This window comes from Tachysurus fulvidraco, chromosome 23 (genome assembly GCF_022655615.1).
Source record: "Tachysurus fulvidraco isolate hzauxx_2018 chromosome 23, HZAU_PFXX_2.0, whole genome shotgun sequence".
Classification (NCBI taxonomy): domain Eukaryota; kingdom Metazoa; phylum Chordata; class Actinopteri; order Siluriformes; family Bagridae; genus Tachysurus; species Tachysurus fulvidraco.
In genome coordinates, this window is record NC_062540.1 from 7,973,416 (window position 1) to 7,996,436 (window position 23,021).

The 23,021-nt window shown below is 37.2% G+C and overlaps 1 protein-coding gene across 5 annotated transcripts in view; it reads left to right on the forward strand.

Annotated features, from left to right (window-relative positions):
• Nucleotides 1-1,410: 1,410 nt before the first annotated feature.
• zbtb46 (zinc finger and BTB domain containing 46) overlaps nt 1,411-23,021 on the forward strand; it is a 92,489-nt gene continuing 70,878 nt past the window's right edge. For 2 of the 5 annotated variants that reach the window (XM_027145286.2, XM_027145290.2), the window contains exon 1: nt 1,415-1,757. The gene's annotated coding sequence lies outside the window, so the exon portion shown is untranslated. Of the gene's footprint in view, nt 1,864-17,183; nt 17,267-23,021 lie in introns of those variants that run through there. The other 3 variants (XM_027145289.2, XM_027145287.2, XM_027145288.2) reach the window with 3 other exon arrangements.

The window sequence follows — 23,021 nt, forward strand, 5'->3', positions numbered from 1 at the left end:
CTCAGCATCAGATACAGACAGGATGTTACTTAGCTTGGCAATATTTCTAATTGGAAGAAGGCTGTTTTTGTAGTATGGGTGATATGATTTTCAAAGGACAAGTTGCTGTCTAATATAACATCCCTCTAAATGAAAGTTAAGTTGTGAGAGTTTCTGTGTACTGGTTTTTGGACCTATAAGTAGTATTTCTGTCTTATCGGAGTTTAATAACAGAAAATTACAGCTCATCCAATCTTTTATCTCTCTAAGGCACCGAGTTAATCTGGACAATTCAGCTATTTCATCTGGTTTTGATGAGATATATAACTGTGTATCGTCAGCATAACAGTGGAAATTAATCCTATGTCTTCTAATGATGTTCCCTAATGGAAGCATGTAGATCGAGAAGAGCAGGGGTCCAAGGACTGATCCTTGAGGGACCCCATAATTAACTGGAAATAAGCTGGTGGATTCACCATTTTATTCTACAAAATGGTATCGATCAGACAGGTAGGATTTAAACCAACTTAAAGCCTGTCCATGAATACCAGTGTAATTTTGTAAGCGATCTAGGAGAATGTTGTGAACTAATAGTGACATACAGTCTTGGTCCGAAGCTAAGAACAAGTCATTTGTAACTTTAACAAGTGCTGTTTCTGTGCTATGATGGGGCCTGAAACCTGACTGAAACTCTTCAAAGATATTGTTCGCCTGTAAGAAGGAGCTCAGTTGAACAGACACAACCTTTTCAAGTATTTTAGGCATAAACGGAAGATGTGAAATAGGTCTGTAATTTGATTAGATTAGTTTCAACTTTATTGACATTGTGCAAGGTACATGTACAGAGCCAATGAAATGCAGTATCTGTATTTGTATATATAATACTGAATTCTATATATAATACTGAAATATCTTTACCCATTATTTATAGAGTTGGGGTTTTTTTTCATTATTTTTCATGAGAAAAGGCTTCTGTCTAGACATTTTACCCCATTGCCCAGACGTAAAGAATATCAGGGATTACTGACACATGCAGTAATATTTTATACTGTACATGTCAAAATTATGAAGTGAAGAACCCTTTTAGAAAAAATATTCTGAAAAAAAAAATCTGGTTTGATTTAGTTATTGAGTATTTGACTAGATTTTGAAAGAAATAAAAAAAATAAAATATAAGATCTCATGAAAATATATCATAATTCTGAAAATAGTGGGATGTGATTTTCCCCAATGTCACCGACCGCTGGTTGACCCCACTTTGTGAACCAAAGCAGCTTGAAATACCACAATCAACAGATCAGATTTCATCAGGGATTTCTCGGGGTCAGCAGTGAACTACCGTCATGACACTGGAATACATTAATATAATTTCTTTTAGTATTCTGTGTAACTTGGCAAGGACTAGCCACTGGGAGCGCTATTGAACACTGTGAGTTCTTATTGGCCCCCGAAGATTTATTTTTCTTAGGAGCAGCAGCAATAGTAGACGTCTTTTCTGTCATACTTTGTTTTATCACATTGTGGAGGTGGGGCTGTGGGTTATCCTGGAGCGGTCCACGGTTTGACGTGTTTATACACTTCACTGAGCTGCCGTGTGGCTGAGAGCGCGTGCTCGCCCTGCCTCATTTCCTGTGGCTAGGACTACAGAAAGAGAGAGAGAGAGAGAGATATGTGCTCTTGATACCGAAACGCGGAAAAGCAGGGGCGGGAGAGTTTGAGGAAGAATAAAGGCAAAGGCGGAGAGAACAGTGGAATTGTACACTGACAGAACCGTTAGGGTAAGAACCTACATTTCTGAAATCTTTTGTTTCTCACACTTTGACACTGAGAAATTGAAGCCCGACGCGTCGCCAGTGCTCGAACCCAGAACTCATGGGTTAACAGGTAGGCTTATGCGTCTCACGCACCCTTTAGCACTCGTTTTTACAGTAGTGCGTTTGCCCACAATACTGATATATTCACTGGTATGCTTTATAGCACACATATGGACTTCAGAATCTGAATATGTCAGGTAGCTACTCCTTGGACAAGGTGAACTGAAGTAGGAAGTCCTCATGAGGTATACGACAATTGGCGTGAAGCGAGTTTTATCAGCTTATGGGTTTGCTTATTTTTCCCCGCGACACTCTAAAATGTTAAATGCAGTTACGTTTTCTCCAAACAGCTTCTTTCCACGCTGCCAGGTGAGACACATGACACCCGAGCGGACAACAAACACGCGAACGCAGGATTTGAGCTACAGCTATTTGACATCGTATCTCAGCCCAATTCGCCCCATTTATGCAACATCTACCTGACACATTCAACAGTATCTCTTCCCAAGTTTGGACCATATCGTGACTCTTTGGCCTCGAGGAGCTCCTGTGTCGATTTGCCGGTTGTTCTGTTTCCGCGATTGTGAAAATGCATGTCGTGCGGTCTCCGGGATTTAAATAAGAATCTCGCGGCTCAGGGCTGAAACCTTACACCCTTTACGTCTTCTACTCTCGTTTAACTTCCTTGAGGGGGATTTCTCCTTCTGGAAATTTTTGCTGCGTCAACAGCACCTACGTTACTGCACTGGACCAAATATTTTTTTTTAGACTGCTTTATAATATTTTTTCCTCTGCTTGCCCCTGACCCTTTTGTGTAACTCTTCTCTCCAACTTAGTAAAGTGTTGTTTGTGTCGATAATTGCCGGTTAAGAATAAACCATCGGTTTATGTGGACTATTGTGTGGGTTATGTGGGTGTCTTTCTCTGCACGGTGTCCACTTAAGCTGGCCAGTTCCGTTTTCCTCCATTTTGTCGCTCGGGGTTGTATAAAGGAAAACATGCCACTTGTTCAGCACTTGTTTAATTTCAAACCCACTTCCAGAAACGTTGCTGGTCTAGCTATCATACCGCAGACGATTTAGTGCGTTTCAGAGTAGTCAAATGATGATCTATATTACGGGCGTGTCTGATGATGCTAGAGTATTTCGAGTACACTTTTATGCATCATGTAACAGTATAAATATTGTAATGACAAAAAGCGCAAGTTGCTAGCTACAGGTGCACCTTAATCGACATACTGTAAGTATTAAGAGCCCTGAAATGCAGAGGCTGGTAGGTGTAAGGTAGAGATACATGTTAAATCTTAAATAGGAAAATGGCAGTGCTTTTGTAAATAATTATAATTTTTAATTAAGTAGACCTGTTGTATTGTTATAATTTGGCTGTAATAGTAAAATATTATTTTGTTTACAATAACTTTCTAATTCATTATTTTGATACATCCATTGTGCCATTGAAGTCCAGGATTTTTTTTCAACTGGTTAAAAGCTGAATTAAGCAGAATAATATGGCTTATGCAAGGCAACTTGACCTGATACTACATGGTTCTGATGCGGCTGAAAGAAGATACATAAGGTTTCCTCTATTTATAAAGATGTGCTGGAGTAAAATCTTTTGTCTTAACTCTAGCCACATGTTGCTTATTGCATATTAGTAAAAAAAAAGTACACATGTAAAGTACACATGTACTTTAGACATATCCTTCAAGTCTAAAATACATCAAAGGCAGCTGAATCTGCAGGGGAGTATATAGCACAAGCACATGTTTTTAAAAGCTTTGAGTGTAAAATATACAGACTATTTACTTGTCACTCTAATAATGAACTGTATTCTAAGGGCCTTTTTATACCTGGTCACTTCATGTGTTTTCTGTGATCCGATAGCTATCTGATTTGTTAAAACTGTTCCATTTACATTAGGCCACATAAATGCGTCTTGCACTGTAAAAAATGATGTGTTGGATATACTTAAAATATGTATGCACCATTTTTGCATCACACTTTTTAAGTAAACCCAACTTGGAAAAAAATTACTTAAACTTAACAAGAAAACCGTTGTTATATGTACTTAAATTTTTGGGTACACACAACATTGTTTATTTAAAAATACATGTAACATGATAGAATCTACTAAGTAATTGCACGTTAAGTTATCTTAAAATTTAAGCTCATTTCTGTTAAAAAGACAATTAATTGAGTTGAACCAATGTAAAATTTTAACTTATTGTTGATTATCAGCTATTGGTCTGCATATTGCACTGCTGCTTTAATGGGTTAATCACAGAGCACAAATTCCCAGTACAGGTATGGGTCACCATATGTCACTTCACTAAAATAAATTACACATGCAAATCACACAAAATAAAGCATTTCACTTTATTTGAAACAGGTTGCAATGCAATGGTGAAGCCTAAAACCACACATCATGAATGTACAACAAATGTGTCACATTAACAAATGAAAGATCACTTCCAACAGGATACTTCCTTCATGCTGCCCCCTTTGCAACACTTTCTTGCTCTGAACTAGAAGGAGAAAAAAACAGTTTTATATTTAGTATGAATAGGCTAGACATTGCAGTGTCTTACAAACATAGACCTTTTCAGTAAAGGATTGTATATACTAAAATGACCTAATATTACACGGACCAGGGCGGGAACAGAATTATCTTAATGCAAACGTGCCAACGCGATGCATGGTCATATTCCTCTAAAATAAACAAATTAACCACTAGAACATTCATTCGATGGAGTCACACTGTTTTTGCTAGTCGCACAATCATGTGCACACTCGTTCCTCATTATTTGTACAAATAGCTTATTTGTACAAACTAGACTATCATAAGTATTTATGTAACATATTTCTAATTGTTGAAGCTAAATTCGTAGCAATTCAGAAATTCAATTTAAAAAAGTTTCTTTCTTGACCACAAACACATTAACACAAATAAACGAATGTACATTAAAACGACAAATTTTACCTCTTTTCAGCGTCTTCGCCTCTTTGCGTTTCAGAAAATATCTTCACCTAACACTACAAACAAGTGTTTATTAATGTCAAAACCTCAAAATCAAATATTTTGCTTAGTTTATAGAAAGTTAAGCCTACCTCTTTCCACCTTCTTCACATGTGCATCACCAGATGGATCCAGTTTTTTCCAGATTTGCATATCACGTGGCCCAGTCATATACTTAAAATATTATGTTATAACTACTTAGTTTTGATGCAATTTTAATACTAGTTGACGTGACTCATGTTTTTTCATTATATTTAGGCATACACTTAGGTTCACCTTGTAACGTATATATTTATGTTATAAACACTATATATGCTAAGTAGAGGTTGAAAAGTTAAAATTACTTTATTTGTGTTTAGTTTATTTATTTTTATAAGTAATGGTTGTTCAGCCAACGAATCGTTTTTTAGAGTGTGGCGAATCGGATATCAATCCGATCTTTCTACTCCCGCCCAAAATGCAAATATGTTTTGCGGGGTAATTGAAATGGAACACGCTTTGGTGTATGTAGTTTTCAGAATGCAATCAAAAAGAAGACGAAAGAACTTGTTACGACGGTTATGCTACAAAAAACAGCATTTACTGTTTGCTGCATTTTTGCTGGCGGCAGCAGTGCATTTTCAGACCCAATGAGACAAATGGGTGAAAGATCACTTGCAAGTGACATGCTTCTGTTTGGGAGGAGTATAGCGCTTACGTATGTGGCTTGAACAACCTCATTCATTTACACCTGTCCAGTTTAATCTGAAATGCGTCCTAGACCACCTCCTGAAGTGGTTTGAACGATCAGATTTATATCCGTCTCAAAAACGTTTCGGAGGGCATTTAGACCTGGTCTTTTTACAATCGGATAGCTATCTGATCACAGAAAACGCATGAAGAGACCAGGTGTAAAAAGCCCCTAAGTTGTTTGAACCCACCAATTTTTTAAGTGATAAAAATGGAATGCAACTAACAGCTATTTCTTGTTGCCCAGGTATACTCTGTAAGATTTAATGCAATTACTGTGAAGATCCCTGTATTAATATTCAGGAATATTCAGAGCATCTAACTCTGAATTTCTACCCTTTGCTTGAGCCTTTGGTTTCACTTTGTGAAGACTGCTTTGTAAGGATTAAAAAAAGATGGCTGTCAATGGGGGGGACAGGCTGAGAAAAGAGGAAAAATCAATCAGAGCCATTGCACAAGCATTGAACATAGCCAGAAAAAAATGGAATTTATAGAGTTTTGGAAAAAAAAGAAAACATAGGTATACTATAAGCAAACATTGAACTGGGGGCACGGTGGCTTAGTGGTTAGCACGTTTGCCTCACACCTCCAGGGTGGGGTTCGATTCCTGCCTCCACCTTGTGTGCGTGGAGTTTGCATGTTCTCCCTGTGCCTCGGGGGTTTCCTCCGGGTACTCCGGTTTCCTCCCCTGGTCCAAAGACATGCATGGTAGGTTGATTGGCATCTCTGGAAAATTGTCCTTAGTGTGCGAGTGTGTGAGTGAATGTGTGTGTGTGTGCCCTGCGATGGGTTGGCACTCCGTCCTGGGTGTATCCTGCCTCGATGCCCGATGACGCCTGAGATAGGCACAGGCTTCCCGTGACCCAAGAAGTTCGGATAAGCGGTAGAAAATGAATGAATTAATGAACTGGTCAGACGGAAATATCGTGAAAGCTGTGAAGAACAACTCAAAAATAGCGGTAATGACCATCAGGTATCACAAACACTTTGAGAGCTGGAATATAGAGGCCATGCAAGAAACCATTTACAGAAACATAATGTCAGTCAAGCTGACTTTATTTGCAGTAAAGTCAGCTTAAAGCTTTAAAGCATGATATTCTAGCACAATTTTGAAACTTAATTTCAGTAATTAAAATTTAAAAAAATAAAAAATCTAAATGTCCTTGCATAAACAATGAACAATGTGACACTTCATGAATGTATTTTTATGTTTACAGTTATATTGTTTTATAAGGATGTGCACGTATGTGTACGAAAGTGAGAGAGGTCACACACAGAGCATATGTGTATCATGAATGGAGGTAGATAATAGTTGAATATAAAGATCACATGCATCCACTCTCGATAAATGTAATCATCTGCACAGAAAGATGGTTGGGGTAAGGATTTGAGAGAAAAGGAGAGACGGATATGGATGCGGGGGTGGTCATGCTGGTTAGCTGGTCTCTGTGTGTGTGCGCGTGTGTGTGGGGTGCGGGGGCTAGTTGGATGGAGGTGCAGGCTGACACGACATGCAGCTGAACTCTAAGTGTGTGAGTGGGTGGAGTGTTTGAGTGTGTGTGAATGAAAGTTGCTTTCCCCAGGCTGTGGACTGAGCTGTGTGGATAACAGGTTAGGGTGCCTGCTACAGTACTGTCATAAAAAATTCATAAAGCAGAGAGAGAGTACACTCACATATTTTCTTTCTTATCTTTAGACCACATTAATGCATTTAATTCCTGACATTCATTCCTTTGTAAAAAGAAAAAAATCAATTGGGACTCATGGAATCTATATACTGCACAATATGTATTATATTTCTTGATGGTTGTGGCCCATCACACTCAAATATGGGCCTTCCACAAACTGTTAATGCAAAGTTGAAAGCACACAAATAAATAAGATTTAAAAAATTTCCCTTGACTCAAATTAAGCTGCCAAGACAAAACAGCACTGAGGTCCATGAAGAAATTGTTTCCCAGCACCAATGTTACCTAGGCATCCTATTGAAATTGTTTATGGAGCCATGTTTGGGCCTAGCACGTTTCTGGTAAGTCTGTGGTAGTCCCGCACACTCAAAACATCAGTGGAGACTGTTCATACACATTGATATTGCGATCATTCATTTAATTGTGCAATTAAAAATGTCAGTGTTCAAAGTAGAAACATGATGTTCAGTGGTTGAATGTTTTCTAAGACCCAGAACAAATTAAGCAAAGCAATGCTTTGGATCTAAAACGATGGAGCATTTAAACTGTCTCTCATATACAGTACTGTTCCACAGCAACAAGGATTGCAGCAACATGGCAACAAACTTCACCTGACCTTCAGAGATATTTCGGGAACATATAAAATAATTACGGATGCAATACATTATAATTGCACTTAATTAATTTACTGGCATTCAGTTGTTAATGTAATTTAGTATTTGCATAGGTATATAAGCCAGTGCAGTGTCCACTAAGAACCTCTGAATTCACCTTAGCGATGAACCATGTGGAGTAAGCTTTTGACATTGTTTTGCTTGCATCAACTTAACCACCGACAATACAAATGTCATCCACACCATACGAGCAGATGTTCTCAACTTTTCCTCCTGGAAATTAGTTAAGCATCCAGACTGCGATAAGCTTTTACAGCTTCTTTTGTATAAATACTTAGTTTCAACCAGATAAAGATACAGATCTGGACTGGTAAACAGTTTAGGATTTGGCTGAAAAAATTGTTACCGTCTTATTTAGAGGATTCAGTAATTTCAGATGATTGTTTATTTTGAGCTTTTGTAAATACCTTGACTGTTCAATTTGTGCCAGGCTCAAGAAGTATACACTTGTCATTTTGTTTAGGCAGATCTGTGATTTAAAAATGGTGTCAATTGAAATGCTTCAGGAAAAGACAAGTGGTTTCATTGCAACATGCTGGTTATTGTCTACATTCTTAAAATGGTCTGTAGGAAGATAGTAAAGACGTTTAATGTAACGTGGATTTTTACTAATTTAGCAAAATATAGGGATTGAATATAATTGTTTTTTAATTGTTACTGTCACTGTGTCTGGAATGTGTGTAGCATGTGTTTGCATTGTGGAATTACCTATCAGTACAAGAAATGGAGGATGTAAATATAGAAAAAAAAACTGTAGTTTTTTAGGAGAGCATCAGTAAAATGACATTATAATAGAAAATTGTGTGACTTTCCATAGGAAGGTGTTTCAATTTCTTCTTTATAAAATTCTCTACAGTTTTTTGTATGATCACCTATAGATTATTGGTACACTTATGTCCGATATGTGCACTTTTCATTGTTTCATTGTTTAGTCCCATCAGGGTGATTATATCTGTAAATTTGATATAGCCACACACAGTCACTGTTGCACTAAGGGTAGAGCAGGACAGAAAGCATACAAGTTTGTGGAGCACCTGAGACAAGGCCACCTATTTGGAGGTGCTGTTTCATTTTGGAGAGGGAATTATTTCTCCAGTTGCAGATGGAAGAGACATGGTAAGCAACCTTGTTCATCTGCCAGAAGGCTTTGGTCTCTGTTCACACCTAGAATTAACATGTGTTGAGTGAATGGATTGCAAGTGGTAGTACAGTTGTGATGCAACAGGAACCGATCACTCTAACCACATTTGAAGGTGGTCTGGCCTAATGAGAGTTAATTAAAATTGGCCAGTTTACTATCATTTTAATTTCACAAACAATTGCAATTTTTCTAAATGTTAAGCCAATGTTAGAAAAGAAGCAGTTGCTTACCCTTCTGAAGCCCATGGATACAGAAGAAACCAAACAATAGGGCATTTCCGGAGATAGGAGATAAGTCTCTTACTGCAACATTTTAGAATGCCAGAAGAGCTCTGTTGCCCATTGTACCTGTTTATTAAATGTCTTTTTTAGTAAATATTTTGATTGCATTTTCTTGAAGATAATCATTCTCTGTTGCTCTTTTTCTCCTTCCATTTGCTTGTATTTTGGATTAAGATGATGATTTTTGTGTGGCCTAATTTGCCTTGTGATGTTATTGCGTTGTTTCTTTTTTTCTACTAGACACTTTTGGTAGTCTTCCACAAACACTCGTACCCGATTCTTTGTTTAGTGCTGGATCACTTGTTGTACATGTGGTGTTAAACAGATGTTTATAAATAGGTAGACATATTTATTCATATCATTGCTGTCTCAAGCGGAAAGCTGCTTTTCCTCCCCAGACATATTATATATGAAAATTACTTTCATACTGTTTTTTTTAATAGTACACCCTGTCTTGGGGCTGCGATTATTAACTTCCATGTACACATCATATACTTTGTTTTGTTTTAATTATGCAACACCTGATAGAAATAGGTGTTATATTAATAAAATGTATTTATAGTAGGTGAAATACTTTTATAAAATAGTTTAGTCTTGCTTTTGTATCTCACAGTCAGAAATGTGCAAAATCTTTATTTCATCATACTGAACACTATGAACCTTACTAATAACTTGTCCCCTATTTTATGAAAAAGGGAAGCATCTAACACATAATTGAATTTTGTTGAGTGGAGCACAACTTACATTCAGAACCAAGGTCCTCTAAAAAATTCTTGAGTGAAGTATTATTATTATTATTTATTAGAAGTATTAATTCACTCTTTTAGCATTTACGGAGCCCAAAAAGCATAATCTTTTTTTTTTTTCTTCTAAATGCTTGGTATGATCCTTTTGCATTTCAAGCACATTATCAAGGGTTTGAGTTCATTGGTGAGTGCTATGGTGCTGATACCAAGTCCTGTTTAACAATCACCTCTTCCCCTCAATGTAGTACAATTCTGTTGCTGCAGCTTTTAACATGTGGCGTTTTCCCATGTTTCTAATTGAAGGGATTGTACACATGCTACATCAACTTGCATTCATTAATTACTTTAGTCTTGAAAGTGCCACCAGGACTTGAAATATTCATCAGATTGAAGAGTTGCATTTGCAGAGTATGCCTGGGGTTTGAACGAAGGCAGTTGCTTATGTAGACCAATTGTTTTTATTTTATTTACATAAAAACTAATCAGATGGTACATTCTCATGAGATTAGCATGGTCTGTAGTACAATGTTCACCCAGTCAGCAGTTGTCTGTGGCTTGGCATTTGGCTTTTCAGGTCCACACGCTTATCCCCATTACCCTCCAGCAGTTGTTCAGTTATTCAAATTTCAAATTCAAATTAAGTTTATTTGTATAGCGCTTTTAACAATTCCCATTGTCTCAAAGCAGCTTTGCAGAAGTATGTATATAAGAAGAATAAAAAGAAAAAATAAAGATAAAAATAAATGAATGAATATATACAATTAAACTTTAAAATTAATAAAAAAGAGATTAACTTAAGTATGGAAACAGTAGAGAGAGAAAAATAAATTAATAAGAAGATATGAATTTAAAATAAATAAGTGAATATATACAATTAAACTTTAAAAGTAATTTTAAAAAGATTAACTTAAAATTTAAAATACTATATATCTTTCCCTATCCCTAATGAGCAAAGCTGGAGGCGATGGTGGCAAGGAAAAACTCCCTGAGATGATATGAGGAAGAAATCTTGAGAGGAACCCATCCTCATTTGGGTGACACTGGACAATAAATAATGTAAAGTTAACCTATCAAGGGAGTGATAAAAATGGGACAACAGCACCTCCCCCCCCCCAGTTATATTGGGTCATATACTGTACCTGCTATTACCTTGCACATTTTGTGATCCCTTCTGCATTTTTACTCATACTGTATGTAAGAATGTTGGCTGGACAGTTTCCGTACTTCTCAGTGTGGGAATATGTTACTTTTTAAAATTAGGCTTCTAATATGGGTGGTGTCATAAGACTGTCCCTTTTCATGTTTTGTTTTTATGAGAGCATTTATTTTAAGCAGGTTTTTGTTCTATAATAGACACATGTTTAGCTTGACCATAGATTCACAGTAAGACTAAAAGAAATGTAGAAATACATTATAGCTTATGCATATGTTTCTCACAGCTCATGCTTTCTCATGCAACCAGCTCAAGACTACACAGTATCATGGTACATTTTATTGAAATTAACTTAATGAAAACTTATTCAGTTATTCATTACCAGAGAATAATTGAGTCAGAGAAGAACAACACCTTGTATCATACAAATTGTTTAGAACTGTAAGGAATGGCAGATGAGGACCCGAATGCAAGACACAGTCCAGATTTCAAATTAAGAGTCTTTAATACGAGCTGGCTTAAAACAGGTGAGGCACAGATAATCACCTCTTTTTTTTTTTTTTTAATTACCTGTTATCTTGTAAAGTAGGACTCTTTGTTGAGCAATAAAGTTTTTATTTCTTTTCATAAAATGTTGATTCTGGTCATTTCCACCAGTGTGGCAATGATTGTCATGTTCCACAAATACACGTCTATTAGGGCATGTCTATCACAACATTGGATATTTTCAGTCTTTTATGCCAGGGAGTCCTGAATTCAGTTTTATGTTTTCATTTAGTCTTTAAATGAGCAAAATACAAATGTGTAAAAAGAAACGACATCAAAGTCAATTGTATACAGGACTATGTAATTTGGTCCTGTTTCTAACATTGCAGGAAAATTGAGATAATACTTGAGTTTAAACCTACTTTATCGTCAGGTTTTGATGATGTCCTGTGTACTTCTTGGATGAAAAATGACCATTCTCAGTAAAGGAATGACCTAAGTATTTACTGTTTTATATATTGAATGGGGTCACATTACCGGTATAAAATGAAACGTGTCCTAATCCTTTCAAGTGGGATCACTTGAAAGGTGATCCCACTATACATTGTGTGCTTTGAATGTATACATACTTATCTAAATGAAGCCTTCTGATTCTTTAAAATGGATCCATTTTTCTTCAGGCTGTCTTGCTAGCTGGTACTATTATGCCGTTGTGTAAAGCACAGCACCAGGTTTTAGTGTTCCCATTATTTCTACATTTCATTCCCTCTATGTTCTTTCTTTTTTTTTGTTTTCCCCCTTTTTTTAATCTAGCTTCTCTCCCAACCCACCCTGACAGTGTGTCACAGTGTAAGATGAGTTTTAAGGCACTGTGACTTGAAATAACCATAGACACAAGTTTTCATTTATCACTACTATTATTTATTGGGCAACATGTGTATATATATATATACACACACAAAGATTGCAAACACTCACCAGCTTCCATTTTCCAGAGCCAAACCTGTGCAATATACAACCTGGGACTTTTATACACTTAACATGCTGAGCAGCCATTTTTGTGTGATGTAATATGGGTCACCAGTTCATGCCTGTATAAAAATGGGTCACCAGTTCACCAGTATAAAAATGTATTGTTTTGGTGGTGAAAGTCTTAATGGGGTTTGGACATGTGTTGAATTGTATGTTTGTGTTTATTTATTTTCATTAATGTAGAAGTTGTTGGCCAATGATCGCTGCCCATGTTCCTATAGTTAGAGGAGAGAACCCCCTACCAATTTTAGAATGGTTAGATCCAGGGGCGGGACTAAGAGAATAAAATGGCTCCCACACAGTCAGTCAGTGTGGGTTATTGTAACAGTTGGTGTTTCAAGGTGGTGTACCAAGTAAATGCTATGGTCTTACTGAGTGTGGGCACTAATAAATCACCCTTCACCTGACTCCAAGTGGCTTCTGTGTCACATTTGCCTCCTATCCCTGGTTAAATCCTAACACAGTGCATGTTATTTCTTTGCAACTTTTTTTTACTCTCGAAACATTTTATTCATCTTTTGTTGCTGATGGTCAGTTACATGACATGAGTTTTTCTAACTCAAGTAGTTAGACTGAAGTTATGAAGTCTCACTCTGAATAAGAGAGAAGCCCTGATTTGGCAGCAGTCACAGTCATCCCTTTAATTCTGTAGATTAATGCATCTCTCTTTCTCTTCTGCCCCTTTCTTCCATCTATCTTAATCTCTCTGTCTCATTGACAGGATCTATTGTTCCTGATTATTAAATTAAATTATTTTGTAACTGACAGCTGCCTATCAGGCAATATTTGTGTGAATGTGTATGTATGGATACATGCATGCATTTGTCTAGAGATGTAAAAGCTTTAATTGTTATTTGAATCTGAATCCTTCTTTGGCAGCAATAACCTCAACCTTAGTCTTTTTTGTAGCTTTGAATTACCCATGTTCCAGAGGAATTTTAACCAATCTTGCTTACAGAACTGCTTCAGCTCAGCCATATTCTTAGGGTGTCTGGTGTTAACAGCTCTTTTGTGGTCATTCCATGGCATCTTTATGGAATTAAGGTCTGGCCTCTCACTGAGTCGCTCCAAAATGTGCATTTTTTGTTTTGAAGCCATTCTGTAGTAAATTTACCTCAATGTTTAGGATCATAGCCCTGCTGCATCACCCAGCTTTCAAAAAGGCGCTGCGTGAGGTGCCGACCATCTGCGGATTCGTAATTTTCGGATCCGTTTTGAGCGTTGGATCTGTTAAAAAATTTGAACTTGTGCGACTACACTGCATCTGATATGCCGACCAGACAGGTTTTTATTAAAACGACTGGCAGATGTTCGTGAGGAAAGAGTGACAAAAAAGGCAAAAACAAGTGAAGAGAAAAGCGATGAAGAAAATTAAGCAAAATTAATGTAAAGAAAACAGAAATTGTAGCAATTAAGTTAAGAGAATTTCAGTTGTTTGTTAATTTTTGTGAAGTTTAGTTAAGTTCCATTTAAGTGTAAAGTAGCATTAAGAGTGTACAGTAACGAGTAAGTGAACAAAAGTGAAAGTGTAATTCCTCCTAACTCCTCGGCCTGTTTACTCCTCCCTCAACCTCCGTGCGCATCTTCTGTAAAGTAAATTTTTTTTATTTTTTTTAACACTCTCTTTCATTACTATATGTTTTTATTCAATATTTGTCATTTGTAAATACAGGTACTGTACATTTTTCAAAACACAAACAGAACAACTGGAGTGGAATTTTGTGAGCTGGAATGGATTAATGGGATTTATATATATATATATATATATATATATATATATATATATATATATATATATATATATATATTTGTGTGTGTGTATATGTGTGTATATGTATATATGTGTGTATATATACACACACACACATATATACATATATATATATTAGTGCTGGGCAACGATTAAATATTTTAATCGCGATTAATCGCATGATTTTTCTGTGATTAATCGCAGCATGCGCAAAATTCAATAATGAAATCAAAAGTAGGGTATTGTGTAATTTTATTCTTTCAAAGTACTTCTGTATGAACAAAAGTGCAATAACATTTGGTTTGTCAAAACTTTAAACAAATAAAGTGCTTTTTTGCACTTTAAAGTACGTTCTGTTTGTTTAGTTTGTAAAAAAAAAAAAAAAAAAAAAAAAAAAAAAATTCCAGAACCTCGATCATAACATTATAAGTGGCCCCTTCCGAGCAATTTAAGTGATACTTCAGACTCGAAGTACTCCGATGATACGACAATTTAGCTTTGCAGTGGTTACAAATAGCTTTAGTTCTATCAACTCCCACCGTGTGGAAGAGGTTTAAAATAAAAATTTCTATTTAAGATTTCGGTACCTTTCTCCATTTTTCTGTCCACACCAGATATTTTCTGTTTCGCGCTGTAGCTCTCTTAGGCACACAACAAATGCTTTCATGTATGTATGTATGTATATATAATGTTGTGCTCAGCATAAATGGGTACACCCCTTTAAAAAGTAACATTTTCAACAATATCTCAATGAACACAAAACAGTTGTCCAAAATGTTGACAAGATTGTTTAATATAACATCTGTTTAACTTATAACATGAAAGTAAAATTAATAATTGAATTTAAAATTCACATTTTTCAGTTTAACTCAAATTAGGGTGATGCAAAAAATTTGTACACCCCACTGAAAGTGTCTGGAGCAAAGAAAAATTTTAGACTACAAATGTCTAATTTAACAAGAATTCAACCACTGGTAAGTCTAATTATTCATTACACAGGTGTCCAGCAGACAGTTGACTAGAAAAGGGTGTTAGGCTACATACCTTTTCATGCTGTCAGCAACGGCACCACATGGAAGAGAAATGTCACAAGACCTGAGAAAGAAAATAATTTCTCTACACCAGAAAGGTGAAGGCTACAAGAAGATCAGCAAAGCTTTACTTATCAGTCAGAATACTGTAGCGAAAGTGGTACAAAAATAAAAAAAAAAAGGAACTGCAACTATCTCACAGAGATGTCCATGTCTTCCACGGAAATTAAAACCGCGAGAGGAGCGTCTTCTGATGAGAAGGGTTGAAGAAAATCGGCATGCAAGTTCACAGCAGTTATTTAAAGAAGTAGAAAACCAAACTGGGAAGACTATTTCCCGTGATACAATAGGCGTATACTGCACAGGAATGCCATGCATGGGTGCCGTCCACGAAAGAAACCTCTACGAAAGGCGAGGCACAAACTAGCCCGCTTAGAGTTTGCCAAGGCGCATGCTGACAAAGATGACGACTACTGGGACTCTATACTCTGGAGTGATGAGACCAAGATAAATGTTTTTGGAACTGATGGCTTCAAAACTAAGAAAAATGCATGGTGCCTACAGTGAAACATGGTGGTGGCAGTATCCTTATGTGGGGCAGCAAGAGTGCTGCTGGTGTCGAGGAGCTGCAATTCATTGACGGCATAATGAATTCACAGATGTACTGCTCTATACTGAAAGAGAAGGTGCTACTATCAGTTCGTGCCCTTGGTCGTCGTGCACTTTTCCAAAATGATAATGATCCTAAACACACATCTCAGGTCACTGTTGGATTTCTGAAGAAGAACAGAGTAAAAGTGATTCAGTGGCCAAGTATGTCTCCTGATCTGAACCCAATTGAACACCTATGGGGAATTCTGAAGAGAAACGTTGAGCATCACTCTCCATCCAGCATCCAATCACTAAAAGAGGTCATTCTTGAAGAATGGAAAAAGATGGATGTTGCAAAATGTCACCAGCTTGTCCATTCCATGCCTAGAAGACTTGGTGCTGTCATTAACAATCATGGAGGCCATACAAAGTACTAGATGTAGTCTAGTTGTTGTGGGGTGTACTCATTTTTGCATCACCCTAATTTGAGTTAAACTGAAAAATGTATTTCAAAAATTAAATTATTAACTTTACTTTCATGTTATGTTAAACGGATGTTATATTAAACTTAGTCTTGTCAACATTTTGGACAATTGTTTTGTGTTCATTGAGATTGTTTAAAATGTCACTTTCTAAAGGGGGTGTACTCATTTATGCTGAGCACTGTGTGTGTGTGTGTGTGTGTGTGTGTGTGTGTGCGTGTGTGTGTATACTGTATGTATACAGTTGTGCTCCACAGTTTGCAGTTTGCATACCCTGAAAGAAATAGTTAAACGTTGCCATATATTTAGAAAATATGACTGATAATACAAAAGGATTTTTTTCTTATTTTAGGATAGTGGCCACTTGATTTGGCCACCTATTAATTATCACATAGTTCTTTGACTCCTTAAAACCTAAAGATAACTAAAATCACCTAATCAACCCTGATCAAAGGTTTACATATCCTTGAAAGTTTGGCCACATTATAAACACACAGGTTGACACACAGAGGTTTAAATGGCTATTAAAGGGAAGTTTCCACACCTGTGACTCATTGTAATTGTAATTAGTGTCTGTGCATAAATAGTCTGAGTTTTTCAGCTCATGAGGTGATGCCATTGCACTTGGCCGGATATTGCACCATGGGGAAGAAAACAAAGACCTGCGTAATAAGGTACTGGAACTTTATAAGCCAGGAAAAGGAGAAAAAAGACATCTCAACACTTGATCATGCCAGTCAGTACTGTTCAAACTCTGATAAAGAGGTGGAAAATAATTGGTTCTGTTGATACTAAGGCTCGGTCAGAACAAGAACAATTTCACTACTGTCAGAAAATTGTTCATGATGCAAAAAAAGGTTTGAGAGAACTTTAGTCACAATATTTCTGAAAATATTTCTTAATGGTATTGGCTGTATGTTGGGTCATTGTTCTGAAGACCACTTTTGGCCAGACTTCTCCGGACAGTAGCTGCATTGCACTGATTTCTGTATTTTCTTTGCTGATGGCACTGCTGGACATCTTTTTGATGTTTAAGGGAAGTAAGCATGATGCGTCTTTCATCTGCTGCATTACGTTTCCTTGGCCAACCACTCTGTATGGTCCTTTACATTGCCTGTTTCTTTGTACTTCTCCAAAATAACTTCAAACTACAGTCTGCTTTCAAATCTTTGCCTGGGAAAGGCCTTGTTGGTGCACTAAATATACTGTGTGTATTTTTGTTGTGCTAAATGTTTCCATGGAGTATGACCGGTGACATGAACCTGTCTTCCACAACCTCACCTTAGTAGCAGTTTGTTTTTCACCCAGTTTTAAGCCTCCTACACATGTCTCTGTCAGTTAATGTTTGTGTTTCAACCTAAATATGAAATTGATGATCATTAGCACCTGTTTGGTATAATTGGTTAAGCATACACCAGACTCTTACAAAATCCCTGACTTTGTGCAAGTGTGCAAGTTTGAAGCCAATGGAATGTCACACCAAATATTAATTTTATTTAAATTTTTCTTCTGTTCACTTACTTCGCATTTTATAAATCGATAAAAATAAACAATTAAAATATATATATTTGAAAGCATTCTTGCCTTACAGAATTTTTTCATACCTGCCTAAAACATTTGCATAGTTCAGTATGTACAATATGTATGTATGTATAAAAAAGTGTGTGTGTGTGTGTGAGTGCCAGATTGAAGGAATGCACTGCTACTGTGCACTGCCAGAAGGTTGGTTTGTTGTGACACCTCTTGAGGCGCAAGCTCCAGGAAGGTGTTAAAGATGATTTGTTGATTCGTGAGTATCAGCAGCCGAGCTGCAGGCAGTCATCATCACACCATTTGGTGATCTTGAATTGATGACTATGTATGTGTGTATAAACTCATAGGGATAAAAATGTAAGAGAGAAAAAGAAAGAGAAGAAGAGGAGGAAGAGGTGGAGATCGTGTTGGAATTTGACTCCTACTCAATAGCTTGGCCTGATCCAAAATGATCAACCTCTGCCCTCTCAGGAGAATTTCTGCATGGTCTCAGACTGAGATACTCAAATTCTACTCTTTAAATAGCCTGCTATTATACTGAACTCAACACTCTAACATATACATGCAGCACATTAATGTGACATCCACGCCACCATGGATAACTAATGGATTTTTACTTATGATGGTTATATTCTCAGCCCTGTATTAATTTCTATGTATACTCATTTCATTTTCAGCTGTTTAAATCTTTTGAAGCAAGGCTATATGTATAGGGATTGGTACAGGAAAAAAGTCCAGTACATATGTATTTTAAGTATTTTATTTGGACTAATTTAAAGTATAAATACAGTACTGTTTGTGTGTGCTGTAGAAAAGTGGAATGCATCTGTTTATTTTACTGCTAAATACAAGTCTGACTCCCTCTGCACAGTGGAATCTCTTATAACAAAAGACATTTTGTCAGGTTATTCTCCTAAAGCACCTCTCTCACTCCCTCATCTCCTACAGTGGTAATGAGATGGTTTATTATTTGCATTTCACAGCTTTTAATAGTGAGAAAATTTAGGCTAAGCCCCGGGTTGTCAAAGAGGCAGCTTCCACTGGAGATAAGGCTGGCTTCAGGGTCTCTGAGGTAGTGAATAGCCCAGTAACAGAAGGAATAAAAGGAAGAAAGGGGAGCAGAAGATAATAGCCATAGACTACACCATTAAATTAGGTACCTCCACAATGTGTGATTTAGTGAGTTCCTGTTTAATTGCTTTTTATCTGAGTTTAGTCTTTGTCACTCTCACAGCAATTGAAGACTAGAGAGACTTTATAAATTTTAGAAAATAGAAAGGAATAATTTTTTGAATATCCTATAGAATATATGGTTGTGCAAAAATAATTGAAAAGGTGTGAATCTGACAAAAATGTTGTATGCTTGGCATCCATGGCTGCCACAGCTTAATCTTTTTTTATTTTCTGTAAATTCTCAATGGTAAGAGTTGGTCAGACAGCTTTTCAAAGAGTGAGAGCTGAGCACATCTGTTGAACCAGCTAGCTTTTAGGAGAATTTGGACAAGGCTATTTTAGCAATGAAGCTTGTGAACAAGAGAGGATTTTAGGTTTATGAAACAGTCTTACTCTAGATTTAAGTACGCTAAGAGAGAATTCAGAATAAAGGTTTTTTGTGGTTGGTGTTTGTTTTTTGTTTTTTTAATAAACTATAATATATAAACTCATGATGGCCTATGTCCTAACCTTACATTGTTCACCCTCACTCTTATGAAGCTGACAATGGGATTTCATTAGTTAGAAATCATGACCATATTATTATATGTTTCTGCTTCTACTTCAATCTAATAATGTCACAAATTGTCTTGTATTAAATATTATTACAAGACAACTAAACTCTCATTTGTAGAGACTCTCATTTGATCTACTTATGATGCATTTTAGATCCACTCAGTCACAGCTTCAGTGGTGTGAGCTGGATTTAAACTGTGTCGGGTTAGGGTTTTGTAATTTTTTTTATTTGTATGTTTGTGTATAAGAAGGGCTTGTAGAAATATGCCACAGAAATTTAAATCAGCAGCACTATTTACTCTGGGTTGGTCATTGAACATCTCCCTGTGCTATGAGGTTTTCCTCTGGGTTCTCTGGTTTCCTCCTCTTGTTCAAAGACATTTGCAGAAGGCTGATTGGCTTATCTAAATTGTCCATAGTTTGTAAGTGATTGTGCAATAGGTTGACACTCCAGGGTGTGCAAATCATAACAACTCTAGTTCCAAATGTGGACACCATGTGTAAAGAGTAATAACACATGCAATGTTGTGCTTGTTTCATTTGTCTATATATCTGGGATTAAAGAAGGCTACATTAGTGATGTTATCTTCAATTTAAGAAAATTTAAACTAGTTTATGAACTCCCAATCAAACCCTCAGTCTATCTTCTGTGCAAAGCCTATGCTTGAACATATACCGATACAGTAGATCAAGAAACAATTGACCATTATTTAATGTGTAAGATAAGGGGCTTATTGTGATAGTTTTACACCATCAGAGTGCATCGAAAAGCCACATGCATGACTGTACTGTGCAAGTCAGAGACCACACTTTGTCCTTGGTAGTGATCCGCTGTGGACACCGTCCACTGGTAAAATGGTGCTATTTGTTTAGCCTGTCTTTTTATTTATTTATTTAGAGTACATTGACACCAGATGCAGTGGTGTTCATGTATACAACCACCAGACTCTGTTACAGTACAGTAATTGTGGTAAAACCAAACTGCATGATGATATGTTGGAGAACATTGCCTGATGCCAGTACCGTTAGAGGGGACACTGGAAACGGTCCTTGAGGAAGTGGAAGCACGGGAAGTGGGTGACCATGCTAGGCTAAAAATAAAGTCTAGCCGTTCGGCTCTCCCGTCCATAATACTCAACTTTTTTGCACCCTGGATAATAAACTGGACTACACTCTGACTCGAGTGAACGACATGGCAAGAGTTTAGAGACTGCTGCATCTCCGGATGAGTTCTAGATGCTGGAACTCATGCCCAGACAATCATTGTCTTTGATAGGCTGAACCTATTTATCTGCCACAGAGAGTATAACTGCTTGTGCACTTTTTTAATTATGTGAGTGTGTGCAGCACCCACTTTAAGGTCCTAGGTGATGATGGTTCCCAATAAGTCAGAGGAGTCCACAGTATTGACTGGGAAGTCATATAGTATTAAATGTGTAGGTGGTGGGTTCTTCCTAAAATCAATAACCACCTTCACTGTTTTCACAGCATTAAGCTCCAGGTTCTTTTGATTGCACCAGGTCACATGATCATTAATCACCCTCCTGTAGGCAGACTCATCCTCATCAGAGATGAGCCCAAAGAGTGTGGTGTTGTCTGCAAACTTTAATAGTTTATCGGACTGCTGACTGAACGTGTAGCTGTTTGTGTAGAGGGAGAAGAGTAGAAGATAAAGAACACAGGCTTGTGGGGAATCAGTATTGATGGTCTATGAGTCAGTGACATTTTTCCAGTCTCACATTCTGCTTCCTGTCTGCCAGGAACACACAGGTGGAATTTGGCACAATCTAGAAGAACTTGTCCTGTAGCAGAGCTGGAATGATGATATTGAAAGCAGAGCTGAAATCCACAAACAGGATCCTAGCATAAACCCCTGGGAGGTGCAGGTGCTGGAGCATCTAGTGGAGTCTTGAGATGAAGTCTTGAAACAGGCTGGCACATAGCTTATTAACAGTGAGGTGTTAAATTGTCAGTAAATACTGGAGACAGCTGATGTTTACAGTACTTCAATGTGGATAGAGACAGGGTGAATCAGGTTTGGCTGCTTTGCATGGGTTTTGCCTCTTGAAGAACATCTCTCTCTACCATGTATTAAGTTTTTTTTTTGTTGTTTGTTTGTTTGTTTGTTTTTTTTTGGGGGAGGGGCATTGAGGTGTGCATCTGTGACAGAAACCAAGTAATTAGAAGAAAACTACTGTTTAGTTTCTGCATTTCACTGCGTGTGCACAGGCAAGTGCATCTTTGACCAGAATGTCCAGTAAATTCAAGGACATGTTGGAAATATATAAGTAGAAATCTGTAATTAAATCTGTATAAAATCCCCAGGTCAAAACAAAAAACAGTTTTAACAAAGAAAACGAAAAAACAAGGTGCACCAACACAGAGAGGAAGCCATCAGCAGTACCATTATGGGCTGTTCAGTGTATTTAATTGTAAAGGGTTTTTTTGGATGTATGAACAATAATTCCAATGATGGGGAAATCTTCACACAAATGCCTTTAACAGTGAAGGGTATGAAATCTGTACATATTATTTTTGGAATATTACTGTTGACCTGCATAAGTATCCCTTGCTCTCACCACAATTTCCTGGGTTGAATTCCTGGTCGGCGGTTAAATATCCAGATTATTAAGAGAAAATGGTTGTGTTGTGCTACAATTTTTTTTCCGTTGTTTTAATTAATAATATTAATATATTACTGTTTAGGGGGGCAGGGTGGCTTAGTGGTTAGCACGTTTGCCTCACACCTCCAGGGTTGGGGGTTCGATTCCCGCCTCCGCCTTGTGTGTGTGGAGTTTGCATGTTCTCCCCGTGCCTCGGGGGTTTCCTCCGGGTACTCCGGTTTCCTACCCTGGTCCAAAGACATGCATGGTAGGTTGATTGGCATCTCTGGAAAATTGTCCGTAGTGTGTGATTGCGTGAGTAAATGAGTGTGTGCCCTGCGATGGGTTGGCACTCCGTCCAGGGTGTATCCCGCCTTGTTGCCCGATGAAGCCTGAGATAGGCACAGGCTCCCTGTGAACCGAGAATAGTTAGGATAAGCGGTAGAAAATGAATGTTTACTGTTTTTTATTGTCTTTTGTGTATTGTATTTTTTGTACTTTTTGTATTGTCTACAGTGTCTTTTGTCATGCACTGTCTTGTTTGTCTTGTTCTACAATGTTTGCA